The sequence below is a fragment of the Balaenoptera ricei genome, chromosome 9, assembly GCF_028023285.1.
Source record: "Balaenoptera ricei isolate mBalRic1 chromosome 9, mBalRic1.hap2, whole genome shotgun sequence".
Lineage (NCBI taxonomy): Eukaryota > Metazoa > Chordata > Mammalia > Artiodactyla > Balaenopteridae > Balaenoptera > Balaenoptera ricei.
The window spans coordinates 48,265,703-48,278,678 of record NC_082647.1 but is presented as its reverse complement, the minus strand read 5'-3'; the positions used below and the strand labels follow the sequence as shown (position 1 = coordinate 48,278,678).

The window sequence follows — 12,976 nt, the reverse complement described above, 5'->3', positions numbered from 1 at the left end:
TGCAGAAGATATTTCTTTGATTTAATATTCAAGCTAAACAAGAAAAACTGCCCACTGGAGCACAGAAATAAGTATGCAGTATAATAGCGAGTGGTCCACGCAAAAGCCACATGCCTGGCGCAGGTCAAAGGTCTAACTGCTTCCTGATGCGGCATTTGCTGTTACACTTTCTGCATCAAAAAGCACTTGGCCACTGAGAAGATGCAGCAGGAATCCTCCTGCCCCTGGGCCATATGCAGGAGTGTTCAAAGCATAGGAATCACCCTGAGAGGCCTGTAGCCATCTGGGCAGGCAGGGCTGGTTAATATAAGCCCCCTCCATGGCTGTAATCACCTAGGATGGCAGAAAGTTCTCTGTCCCCAACATCTTTCCATACATCTGCCTGGTTACCACCATCACCACCACTGGTGACTTCATTAAGTTAAGGCAATGGCTCTTGACTAGGGGTCAACAGGCCTGGCTACATATTTTGTTGGACGCAGTGCAAAGTGAAAATATGGGGCCCGTTGTCCAAAAAGTAGGGAAAAAGTGCAGTTGAACAAAAATATAACTGTTTTTCCTTCTTCTCTAGTCTCTACCTCAACTTGTTATGGTATTTTTAACTTGCTATTTAATGTCATGCTAAGTAAAGAAAACTTTAAAATTTAAAGTGTCCACGTGGGGCTTCCCTGGTGGCGCAGTGGTTGAGAATCTGCCTGCTAAGGCAGGGGACACGGGTTCGAGTCCTGGTCTGGGAGGATCCCACATGCCGCGGAGCAACTAGGCCTGTGAGCCACAACTGCTGAGCCTGTGCGTCTGGAGCCCATGCTCCGCAACAAGAGAGCCCGCGATAGTGAGAGGCCCGCGCGCCGCGATGAAGAGTGGCCCCCGCTTGCCGCAACTAGAGAAAGCCCTTGCACAGAAACAAAGACCCAACAGAGCCAATAATTAATTAATTAATTAATTAAAGGTGCTAATAATTTTTTTAAAAAAACAACTTTAAAGTGTTCATGTGAATTTCACTGTTCATCTTTACACAATGCAATGCTAGTTTTAAAGGCAAATAGAAGTGCATTTAACTCATACATGAAACCATCAAAATTACACAGCTTCCATTTCATAGCTCATGCATGCATATGTATTTCATTCTTACCAGAATGGTGGAAATGTTGCACAAAATGAACTCAAATCGCTTCTTGATCACAGGCCTCCTACCAACACTCTCTGCCTTTTGCTTACTGAGAATTAAGGAAAGAAAAAGGAACTACAGGCTGTCCTGTCTTTCCCTTTCCTTCTCTGTTACTGTGTCCAGGGTAAGTGGTGGCCTCATACAGTTCATAATAACTGATCAGTGTTAGTTTCTTAGTTTTGACAGATGTATCATGGTTGTGTAAGTTCATAACTTCAGAGGGAAATAGGTTAGAAAACGTATATGGGACCTCTCTGTATTACCTTTGCAACTTATATGTAAATCTAAAATTATTCCAATATAAAAAGCTTATTAAAAATAGAAAAGACTTTTGTAGCACATACCTTGTCAAGAATTACTGGGTTAAAAATGAAAAATAAAAGCATTTAAGGCATGACAGCAGCATTTATCTAACTTGCCTGATAAGCTTCACCTGGGATGAATTGCTATACCCGTTTCTAGATGATTCTGATTTATTCGATCTGTAGTGGGTCCCAGGATTGGATTGTTTTAAAAATTTTTATTGGAGTATAGTTGATTTACAATGTTGTTACTTTCTGCTGTACAGCAAGGTGAATCAGTTATACATACACGTATATCAGGATGGGATTTTCAACAAGCACTCACGCTGAGAAGTCTTAGCAGACAAATTCGGGAAATATCGCATGAGAGTGCAGTGGAACTAGCATACTTTTAAGTCAGGCAAACTTGGGGCCACACTCCAGCTGTGTGGCCTTTTCTTACCAGATTTTTTTACTTACCAGCTATGTGACCTTTTAAGCACTGACTTAACTTCTTAGAAAATCAGTAGTAATAGGGCCTTACTGTAGTAACATTTAAATGAAGTACCTACAAAAATACCTAGCACAGGGCTTGACAACGCCATGAGTTATAATTGGCACAAACACCTTGTATTCTGATTTCTCCTTCTAAGGAGAACGTGAGGTTAACGAACTGTGACCGTAGTTCTTTAAACAAGTTACACAAAGACCCATGCCTTTTTTCCAGAAGATAACTAACACCAAGAAAATAGGGGGTATAATCTCTTCAAGTGTCCCTTTATTTAGAGATTGTGCTTGCTCGTCCATTTTCTGGTAGACAATAGAAAGACAGTTGCCCTTCATCGTGCCAGATGACAAGAGAGTCAGACTGGACATTTCCACAGGCTTTTGCCCTGAGGGAAGGTCGCTTGCGCAAGCACAGCTGTGGCAGGAGCAGAACCCTCTGTGTGTCCTCCTTCCCCACCGGCCACCCCAGTGCAGGCCCCAGAACAGCTGGGGCACTGGAGGAAATCCCTCCTTTGACAGAGGCCAAGAAGGAGTGTGGGTAAAATATGAACACTGCTTAGCGCTGTATTTCATGGGAAATAAAAAGACAGTAAAATCCTTTGGCTGCTTTTTGTCTCCGGATGTCGTGAAACTTCTGGTCTCTCTGTGATGGAAGGAATCGCCCCCTAATTAAGACAAGCCCTAAGATAGTGTGCCACAAATTCTCTCACCCCTGATAAAATAATACATTAAGTTTTTATCATGTCTGCACATCTTAGAAAAAAATCTTTCATGTTGCTGAGAAGAGGGACGTGTCGCAGGCATTGGCCAAGAAGCAAATGAGACGAAGAGGTAATGAAGATTTGAAGCTTAAGAGGTAACATCCAGGGGGCTTCCCTGGTGGCGCAGTGGTTGAGAATCTGCCTGCCAATGCAGGGGACACGGGTTTGAGCCCTGGTCTGGGAGGATCCCACATGCCGTGGAGCAACTAGGCCCGTGAGCCACAACTACTGAGCCTGCGCGTCTGGAGCCTGTGCTCCGCAACAAAAGAGGCCGCGATAGTGAGAGGCCCGCGCACCGCGATGAAGAGTGGCCCCCACCTGCCGCAACTAGAGAAAGCCCTCGCACAGAAATGAAGACCCAACACAGCCAAAAAATAATAATAATAATAAATAAATAAATAAATTTAAAAAAAAAAGAAGTAACATCCATAAACAACAAGGTCCTACTATATGGCACGGGGACTATATTCAATATCCTGAGATAAACCACAATGTAAAAGAATATTAAATATATATCTGAATCACTTTGCTGTATAGCAGAAATTAACACAACATTGTAAATCAACTAGACTTCAATAAAAAAGTTTTTTAAATAAAAAATGTTTTTTAAAGAAGAGGCAGCACCTGGCACAAGGTCTTATAGAGAGGACACATGCAAGATCTGGGGGGAGACCAAAAGGGAAATGGAGGGTCATCCTTTATAGAAGGTTTCCCCTTCTACAGTAAGACCGCCCTCGATGCCAGGGCTATTCTAACCATCCTTTAGACACATATGTAATGGGTCTACCTACCATATTCCAAGTCTCATGATAGATAGCCGTTCATGACACTGTTCTCAGATGCCATCCAAGCCCAAGGAAATGTTAGTTGGTAATGCAGTTTACACACACACACACACACACACACACACTAACCTACTGAGAGCAGCCAAAGCAAAAAGGGAGACTTTACTGGGAGACCCTAAGGGTTCCCAATGAAGGGCAATCAGGCTTCACAAGGGTCTGAAAATAGGAAGTGGATAGTCACTCTGAATCAAGGAAGTGACTCGCCTGGCTCTCCAGGGATGGGCAATCTCTGGTATCTGCTTCCCTCACCGTCTCTGATTCACGGCAAAATTCCCCCACCCCCTCGCTTTCCACCTCTCTGGACACATGGCTGAAAACGGTGGCCCCAAACTCCAGAGCTCTGCCTTCTCCAAGCTCCAGCCCAACCAAACAACCAGCCCACTTTCCAGTTCCTGGAGCAAGAGTCTACTGTGCCCAGCTTGGGTCATGAGTTGACCAGCCTTGTGGGGTCTCATAAATTAAGCATGATCTACACTCACTGTCCTTCATGTGGTATGGGAGGTCAGGACCAATTCTCCAAGAAAGGGGCTTGGTCTCAGTAGATACCTCAAAAGACATTTACTGCAGGTGAAAATGTTGTGCTGCTAAGTCAGAAATTTTTTCTAGCACCTTTGCCATCTTTTTCATATCTCCTCTGCTCATCAGTTCTGTGTTACCCGCTAGGATGTTGGGATCTGGATGAGAAAGGAAATAAAGTGAAGGAAGACAGCAATGACAAACCATTTTAACGTTAAGATTATCTGCAAAACAGAGATATCCAGACTGCCTGCAATGTTTTTTCTCACTTCACGTGCTTGAAATCCATATTGCAGCAGAAACATCAGTCAATTCTGCAAGTTCCACTTATGGCACGGAGGAGGGAAAAGGTGCCTTTTCCCCAAGAGTGGCCCTCCAGGCCACAACTCACAGGCGGAAGGCACACACAGGGGAGGCTATAAACTGCTCACAAAGGAAGAAAGACAGAGTGGAAAGGATAGGAATGAAAAAGGATCTGAGGGCAGGAAAGCTGGTTCAAATTAATGAGACAATGCGAGCCTTGACATTCTTGATGGATATCAGTGGTTAAGTGCTAGCCGGACCTTCTGAGGTTACAACCTCCATTCAAACCTCAGCCTAGGATGGCAACCTGAAACCCAAGGCCATGGGCAGCGAGCATCTGTGAGCTCGGCATGGATTAGTGCCGTGGCCTTGGGAGGCCCCTCCAGGCGGCTGCTTCCTCCCTGTGTACCAATTACCCCCCAAGCCAGGTGTGCTCTGGGGGCAACAACAATACCAAGTAATTAAGACAAAATGTTCTTGGCTGTGTCTCAGGCATATTCCTTGTGACAAGAACAAAGGGTTAGTTGATGAACTAATTTTTGGTGGGGAAAGCAGCAGCGTCTATTATTAAATGAATGCCTAGGATTTTTGTTTGTTTGTTTTTCAATAGCCCCATTATAATTTCAGTTCAGATACTCCAAAGCTCATGTTTCCTAATTTATTATCGCTTGCTGCAATCCTCTGGGATCCAGTAATTGAATTTTACTGGCGTCATTACCATGTCCACAAACAAGCGAGTCTTCCTGAACTAAATCAGTCAAAGCCTGTTGGCTGGCCCACAGGAGATGTGCCCAGAGTGGGAGCTGATCTCAGCATAGAAAGGCGGGCATGTTTCCCTGGCCAGGGAGACTGGTTACTGCTGGGTGCCAGGGAGGCTGCATGTGGTCAGCTCTGAACATCTGCAGGAGCAGTAGGAAGAGAAGAAAAGAAAAACAGGAGGCTCCAAAGACCAGACCCCCCCAAATAACCAGATTATTATCCCACTGCAGTCCAAAATAGACGAGCTTCTGACAGGCGGGATCTACATACTTGGTTGAGAACCAGGAAATTCCACAAGGAGATGTTGAAATTCCATCTTAAAAAAAAAAAAGCAGATCGACAGCCTACATCCTCTCCTTTTTACATCCAAAACAGGAAAATAAAAAACATAACTTTAGATGCATTTTAGGGCTACATGGACACAGGGTGATCAGCTAAATAAATCCAGTCTCCTCATTTTACACAGGATGCTCAAAAGAAAAAAAAATTTTAAAAAAGAATTCTTATCTCAATGTGATATTTAAGATTTGTTTTTAAAAAATCCACGTCTTTCAAAGATTTACCTTCAAAAACTTAGGGCAGCAGGGAGGCGGAGTGCAACGAATACAGACAGTAATCAACTGCCACTTGATGCCTATAAGTCCCTGGGCAAGTCGCTGAACTCTAAGGCTTGATTGCTTCATCTGGAAAATGGGAATAATCATACTATGGGCTTCTCCGAGGACTGACATAATGCATACAAGATATTTCACAAAGCATCCGGCGCCCAGTCTTAGCGAAACATCATTCTACCTTGGCATTTGTTAAGGAAATAGATCACTTATCTTGAAAACACTGTACTACTAGGAAAATAAGTGGCTGACAGGATAGGACTGTTCTGATGGACCTGCTCCTTCTCAAATAGTTCCCACTATATTTGAGAGCCCAGGAAAGGAGAAAGGCCCCTCAGGTGAGCACCACCAAATTTATGAAGGCATCAGGCAAAGACTTTGGGTAATTTTGTCTGGGTGGCTGAAATACACACCACTGGGAGTTTGCAAAAGCTATCGGGACTTAGGTGCTCTGACCCACAGATCATATTTCAACTCAGATACTGTCTGTGTCCTCGAAAACATGACTATCCTAATGCACAATGAGGGAATCCTACTACTTCTCCCCACAGGCTTCAGTCTCCCAGGTCCTGATTCTTTGTCAGAAGAAAAAAAGCAACTGCTCCACCATTTCCTCCCCTGTTTCCATGTCCCTTCCCTATATCCTTTAAGTAATAATCAAGAAAATACTCCCAACTAAATCAACCATCAACAGGTTGAATTCTGTTAGGGGCTGAGTTGTGTCTCCCCCTTGACCCCAAAATTCAGACGTTGAACTCCTAACCCCCAGTACCTTAGAACGAGACGTTATCTAGAAATTGCGTCATCGCAGTTGTAATTACTGTTAAGATGAGGTCATATGGAAGTAGGGTAGGCTTTTACTTCAATATGACTGGTGTCCTCATAAAAGGGGGAAATTTAGACACAGGCAGAATGTCACACGAAGATTAAGGCAGAGATCAGGCTGATGCATCTACAAGCTAAGGAAAACCCAAGATTGCCCGAAAACCACGAGCAGCTAGGAGATAGGTGTGGAGCTGATTTTTCCCACAGCCCTCAGAAGGAATCAACCCTGCTGACACCCTGATCTTGGACTTATAGTCTCCAGAACTATGAGAAAATACATCTCTGTTGTTTAAGCCAGGCAGTCCATGGTACTTTGTTACAGCAGCCCTAGCAAACCAAAACACATGGCAACCACTTTGTTCCGGAAATAAAGCCTCTTTTATCTCCTTAACCTTGTTCCAGGACCACTGTGACATGAGCACCTAGCGTCCTGCTACCCACACCCCCTTCTCCACAACAGCTTCAGGGAACAGGCTTGGTGGTGTCTGTGAACTCAGGTCCCAAAGTTTGCCTCTAAACTCCAGGCCAGGAAGCAGTTAGTACCATGCTGGGGTAGGGGGTTGGGGGGAGACAGCACCAGCATCATCCAAGGTCACATCCCTCACCCCTGGCCTCCCCTCATCGGATGGCAATCATAGCCTGAGAGATGATAACACAGATTATCCATGTTTTGCAGCCTTATTCAGCTCCCTTATAAGGAAAAACTATGCCCCTAGAACTCTTGCAAACTGGAGTAGCTATTATAAATCTGAGCTTGCAGATGAGAGACTGATGTCATCCTCTCTTTTCAGTAAAAATAGAAAAGAGTTAAAAGAGGAAAGAAAATGTAAGAAACCATCTCTAGCTCCCCACCCCCCTCTCTCTTATCAACACACACACACACACACACACACACACACACACACACCACCTATACACACAAATTCTTTTCCACTAGCTTGTGTCTCCTTTTATGGATGTGTATTCACAAGAATACAGATACTAGTTTCTGTCCCCTGGGGTAATGATGATAAATATGCCAAGGTCAGCAGCTTCATCAGCCGCAGAAGCTGCTCACTCTGGCAACTGCAGATAATCATTCACCTGGTGAGACTGGTTGCCTATACGTCAATTCATGCTTCACCATATTGCTGAAATGTCCCTTATCTCACAAAAACACTTGTCTTACTGTGTCTTTCTCGTGCACAAAGAAATTCATACATGATTGTTTTGCCTTGGATTTTTTTTAAAGTCTTAGTCATGATTTTGTGGGGGAAGAAGTTACTAAAAAACGGGCCTAGGTGGAAAATAACATCAGTGTGTTGACAAAAATATTCTGTTCCACATCCTAGAAAGCAAAAACTCAGGCTTCAGTAGATCCAAAAGATCTTCTATGGAAAATTCCTCCTAGCCTAACTCTCTTCTAATAGGACTAATGCTTAAAATTAAAAAAAAAAAAAAAAAAAAAATCCACTGGCTTTTATTGAGAAGCTACTATGTGAAATGCACCATATTAGATGATAGGAATACCAACATAAATAAGACACAATTCCAGATTTATTCTAAGCAACATGAAATCTGTACATAGTACACAAAGGGAAGAAATGTATGTTAAATTTCCCAAATGTTCACCTTTTAAGAACTATGTTCCTATATTAAAGGTAGAAAAAGTAGAATCATATGGTACCCCGAGTCAAATATACCATCTTACAGCACCCATCAGTTTTCAACCATCGCTATATAAATGGACATTTGGATGGAATTACAGCTATTAAATGACTTGCCCTGATACACGAGTGTACATGACTTACGTGAACAGTCTGGCATGTGTGTCTCAGTGGGAAAGGTTGAATAGCTGCCTTGCAGCACTCATTAATAAGCAGGTAGCCAGGAACTCTACGTTAAGCTCGCCAGGCTCTGTGGAGACACAAAGAGAAATGCAAGATGGGATCTTTGTCCTAAGGGAGCTCGCAAACCAGTGGAGAGAACTAACCTCACAGCATAAGACAGTGACCCATCCACGTCAAGACAGAGGGAAGCGTTTGTGGCTGTGAGATGGACTACATGTCTCTCATTAAATATTTACAGATGAATAATGTAACTCTGGGTATTGTCCTTGACGTATAGCACAGATTAAGAAAAATGGGCACAAATAAAGGCCAAACTACTTACAGATGATTTTTAAAGTGTTGTATTAGGGAAAAAAAGACATGTTTGCAGTGAACCTTAAGAACAATCCCCTGATGTTTTATCAGTTGTCCTGTGTGCATGCAAGGCCCGAGTGTCAGGATTGACAGCTAGGACTTGAGCCAGCCTGGCTTCCAATCAAGACTCAAACACCTCCCCACTCAGGGATCTTGGTCTGAATATATAACTTCTCTGTGCCTCCATCTCTTCATCTCTTATGAGAGGATAGTAATGGTACCTACCTCAAAGAGTTACTGTGAGGACTGAATGAATCAGTGTAGGGAAAGCTCTTAAAACAGTGCCTGAAACAAAACTAAATGCCCTCTGTCCCCAAATAGTCAATACTTGACTCTTACATACTCACTTTATGCAACACTCACTTTAAATCTTTACATACAGGAAATAATACAGATATAAAACCATATAGTACAGGGAGATCAGCTTGGTGCTTTGTGACCACCTAGAGGGGTGGGATAGGGAGGGTGGGAGGGAGATGCAAGAGGGAGGGGATATGGGGATATATGTATATGTATAGCTGATTCACTTTGTTATAAAGCAGAAACTAACACACCATTGTAAAGCGATTATACTTCAATAAAGATGTTAAAAAAAAAAAAAAAAGATTTAGACAGGAGAGTCTGGAAGGCAAAAAAAGGAGAGTGCATTGCATCTTAAACCAGACAGCTGCTGGATACTGGAGTTAGCTCTTAGAAAAGAGCTCAGTGAAAATAACTGAAGAGGGAAGACTAAGTGCCTTTTGGATCTTGCCTAGTTGCTGTTACTGTGTAGCACTTTGGAAGAAAAATATTGTGTAAATTTACTAAATAAATAAAGCTTTGGCAATGTAAAAAAAACAAAGATAAAAATCTCAGATAGAGCATCTCCCTTCTGTAAGATATTCCACGTTGCCAGTTAATAATAGGCAATATTAAAACTAAGTATTTTTATTTTCTCTGTGACAATGAGCTATTTTTTGTCATCTAAAAGTTTGAGATCTGGTGATTATTACACAGTATCAGGTTTACACAGTCCTTGCCAGGAGTGGGGCATCTGTGGATTATTCCACTAAGCAAGAATCCTACTGTATCTAAGTCTTTGTGTTCCTCCTCCACCAGTTTGGGTTCAGGTTAAGTATTTGTTTAGAGTTCAATGTGAACAATAGAAAGGCATTGGTTTTTACAAGACAGGGCTTCTTCCTAAGCAAATGAAGTATATAGTAAAATGTCTAATTGAGAATTCATGATACCATGATTGATGATGTTCTCAAGCTGACACAGAAAGTCCCAAACATAGGGCTTTAAAAAGTACACAACTCTTCACTCTCCTTCACTTGAACTCTTTCAGATGCTCCCTGCATGTAATCCAATTCATAGAGCTGTTCATTACAAAAGAAATCTCACATTAATTTTATTTGGAAAGGAGTCTCCATGTTTTATATAATGTTGGGGGGTTAAGAGTTAAGTAAAAATAAAACATATTCCTGGGTGCTAACTTGCATTATATTAACATAAATTATTACACAAACTTAAGAACATCCAGGTGTATAAAATCTCCAAAAACACAGTCTGTCAAATCAAGGAAATTTCTTATTTACTACACATAATAAATGCTTCTGAAAATAAACACTTTAAAAAAATCAAGGTTAAACATGCTGTTTGACAAATAAATCTGCATATGACTGAATAAATTCGAAGTCTGTGGTACACTAATAGCAACAAGAAAATCCAAACTCAGCTCAAGTACTGACTTAGTTGATTCAGTTCCTCACTGGTATAGCCTAACAGAAGAAGAGTTGTATCCACTTCTGGGCATAAATATTATTTGTCTCGGTCTTGCATATTCTTCTGACATGATGTCTAGCATTCATTTATAAGACTTATAAAGCTCAGAAGAAAAAAGCATGATAAAACAGCCTATTGTTTAAATATAAAGGAATCAATAAAACTAGACTCAGATGCCTAGATGTTGAAACTATTAGACAGAGACTTTACTACAACTAAGAATTAACATATTAAAAGATCTAGTGGAAAGTTACACAACATGCATGAACAGATATGGAATTTCAACAGAGAGGAACATTTTTAAAAAGAAACCAGGGCTTCCCTGGTGGCGCAGTGGTTAAGAATGCAGGAGAGACGGGTTCGAGCCCTGGTCCGGGAAGATCCCATGTGCCATGGAGCAACTAAGCCCATGTGCCACAACTACTGAAGCCCGCACGCCCTAGAGCCCGTGCCCTGCAACAAGAGAAGCCACCTCAATGAGAAGCCTGCACACCACAATGAAGAGTAGCCCCGCTCGCCACAACTAGAGAAAGCCCGTGTGCAGCAATGAAGACCCAGTGCAGACAAAAATACATATATACATACATACATTAATTAATTAATTTTAAAAAGCATTTATTAAAAAAAAAAAAAGAAACCAAAAAAAAAGCTAGGAAAATAAAAAGGTATCAGGGATGAGTAATTCCTTGAAGGGCTAATTAGCAGACTAGAAGAGTTGGAAAAAGATTAGTAAACTTAAGGATAGGCCAATAGAGATTATCTAAACTGAATTACAAAGATTTTAAACGTGTAAAAGAAAAAGGAGTACAGAATATCCAAGAGGTACATAGGAAAATAACAAGTGGTCTAACATACACGTAATTAGATTTCCAGGTAAAAGAGAGAAGGAAACCAGAGCAGAAGAAATATTTGAAAAACTGTTTCAAATGGCTAAGAATTTCCTAAAACTACTGAAAGACAACCACAGATGCAAGAAGCTCAAAGAGACCTAAGCAGTTTGAACAATGTTTAAAACACATGGACACACCACAAGCAAACTGCTGAAAGACAACTTAAAGAGAAAAATCTTGAATGCAGCTAGAACAAAGACAGACATTATATAGAGAAACCAATGTAATTAGAGCAGACCCCTTGCCAAAAGCTAAGCAAGCTAGAAGACAATAGAGAAACATTTCTAAAGTACTGAAAGAAAAAAAGTCAATGAAGAAATCTCTACACCCTCAAAGAAATATCTCAGAAAATAAAGACATTTTCTGAAAACAAAAGACAAGATAATTCACTGCCAACAGAACTACAAGAAATGTTAAAGGAAGTTCCTCAGGCAGAAGGAAACTGGGACTTACTCTCATAATTATAGAGCACCAGAAATGATTTTTTTAAATGAGAATATAAGTATGTATTATAACATATATAATGTTATATATAAGTACATATATTATTTTATATAAACATATATATAATTTCCCCCAAAGAAAACTGAACTGGCTATATTTTTAGCAAGGATAAAGAGAAACATTACATAATGCAAAGGGTTTGTGAGATAATAAGATAAAACAAGCCAAAATAGAGCTTCAAAATACACAAAAACAATTGAGATAACTGAAAGGAGAAACAGACAAACCCACATTATATTGGAGACTTCAAAATTTCTTTCTCAGTAATAGAGCAGATAGACAAAAGAATCAGCAACAAAATAGAAGAGCTGAACAATACTATCAACCAGCCATATTTACATTTATTAGACACTTTACATAAAATAGCAGAATATATATTCTTTTCATGTGCACATGGAACGTTTATCAATATAGAAAATATTCTGGGCCATAAAACAAATTTCGACAAGTGTAAAAGAATTGAAATCTCTGACCACAAAGGAATCAAACTAGAAATCAACAACAGAATGATATCTGGAAAAGCTCCAAATATTTGGAAATTAAACAACACACTTCTCAGGAGAAACCATAATGAAAATCAGAAAATATTTTCAGTTGAATCAAAATTGAAATACAACATAACAAAATTTGTGGGGAAATTGAGAGCCTTTATAGTACTAAATGTATTAGTAGAAAAAAAAGGTCACAATGATCTAAAGTTTTTACATTAAGAAACTAGAAAAAGAAGAGATCCAAAGCAAGGAGAAAGTTGAGAATGATGATGAAGATAAGAGCATAAATCAATACAATTGAAAAACAATAGTCAATGACATCAATAAAGTCAATGACATCAAAAGCTGACTCTTGTAAAGATCAATAAAATTGACAAACCTTTAGCCAAACCGAAAAGAAGAGAGAAGACACAAATTTCCAATATCCAAAATGAAATAGGGGACATCACTATAGATTCTACTGATATTAAATGAATAATAAGAGAATAGTCTAAACAGCCAATAAATTTGATAATTTTGATGAGATGGGCAAATTCCTTGAAAGACATAAATTACCAAAGCTTATTCA

The 12,976-nt window shown here is 40.5% G+C and overlaps 1 protein-coding gene across 18 annotated transcripts in view; it reads right to left on the bottom strand.

Annotated features, from left to right (window-relative positions):
• The window catches only part of TRIL (TLR4 interactor with leucine rich repeats), a 136,587-nt gene that overhangs the window by 111,968 nt on the left and 11,643 nt on the right, over positions 1–12,976 (bottom strand). For all 18 annotated transcript variants that reach the window (XM_059933683.1, XM_059933690.1, XM_059933681.1 and 15 more), the window contains exon 2: positions 8,367–8,472. The gene's annotated coding sequence lies outside the window, so the exon portion shown is untranslated. The remainder of the gene's footprint in view (positions 1–8,366; positions 8,473–12,976) is intronic.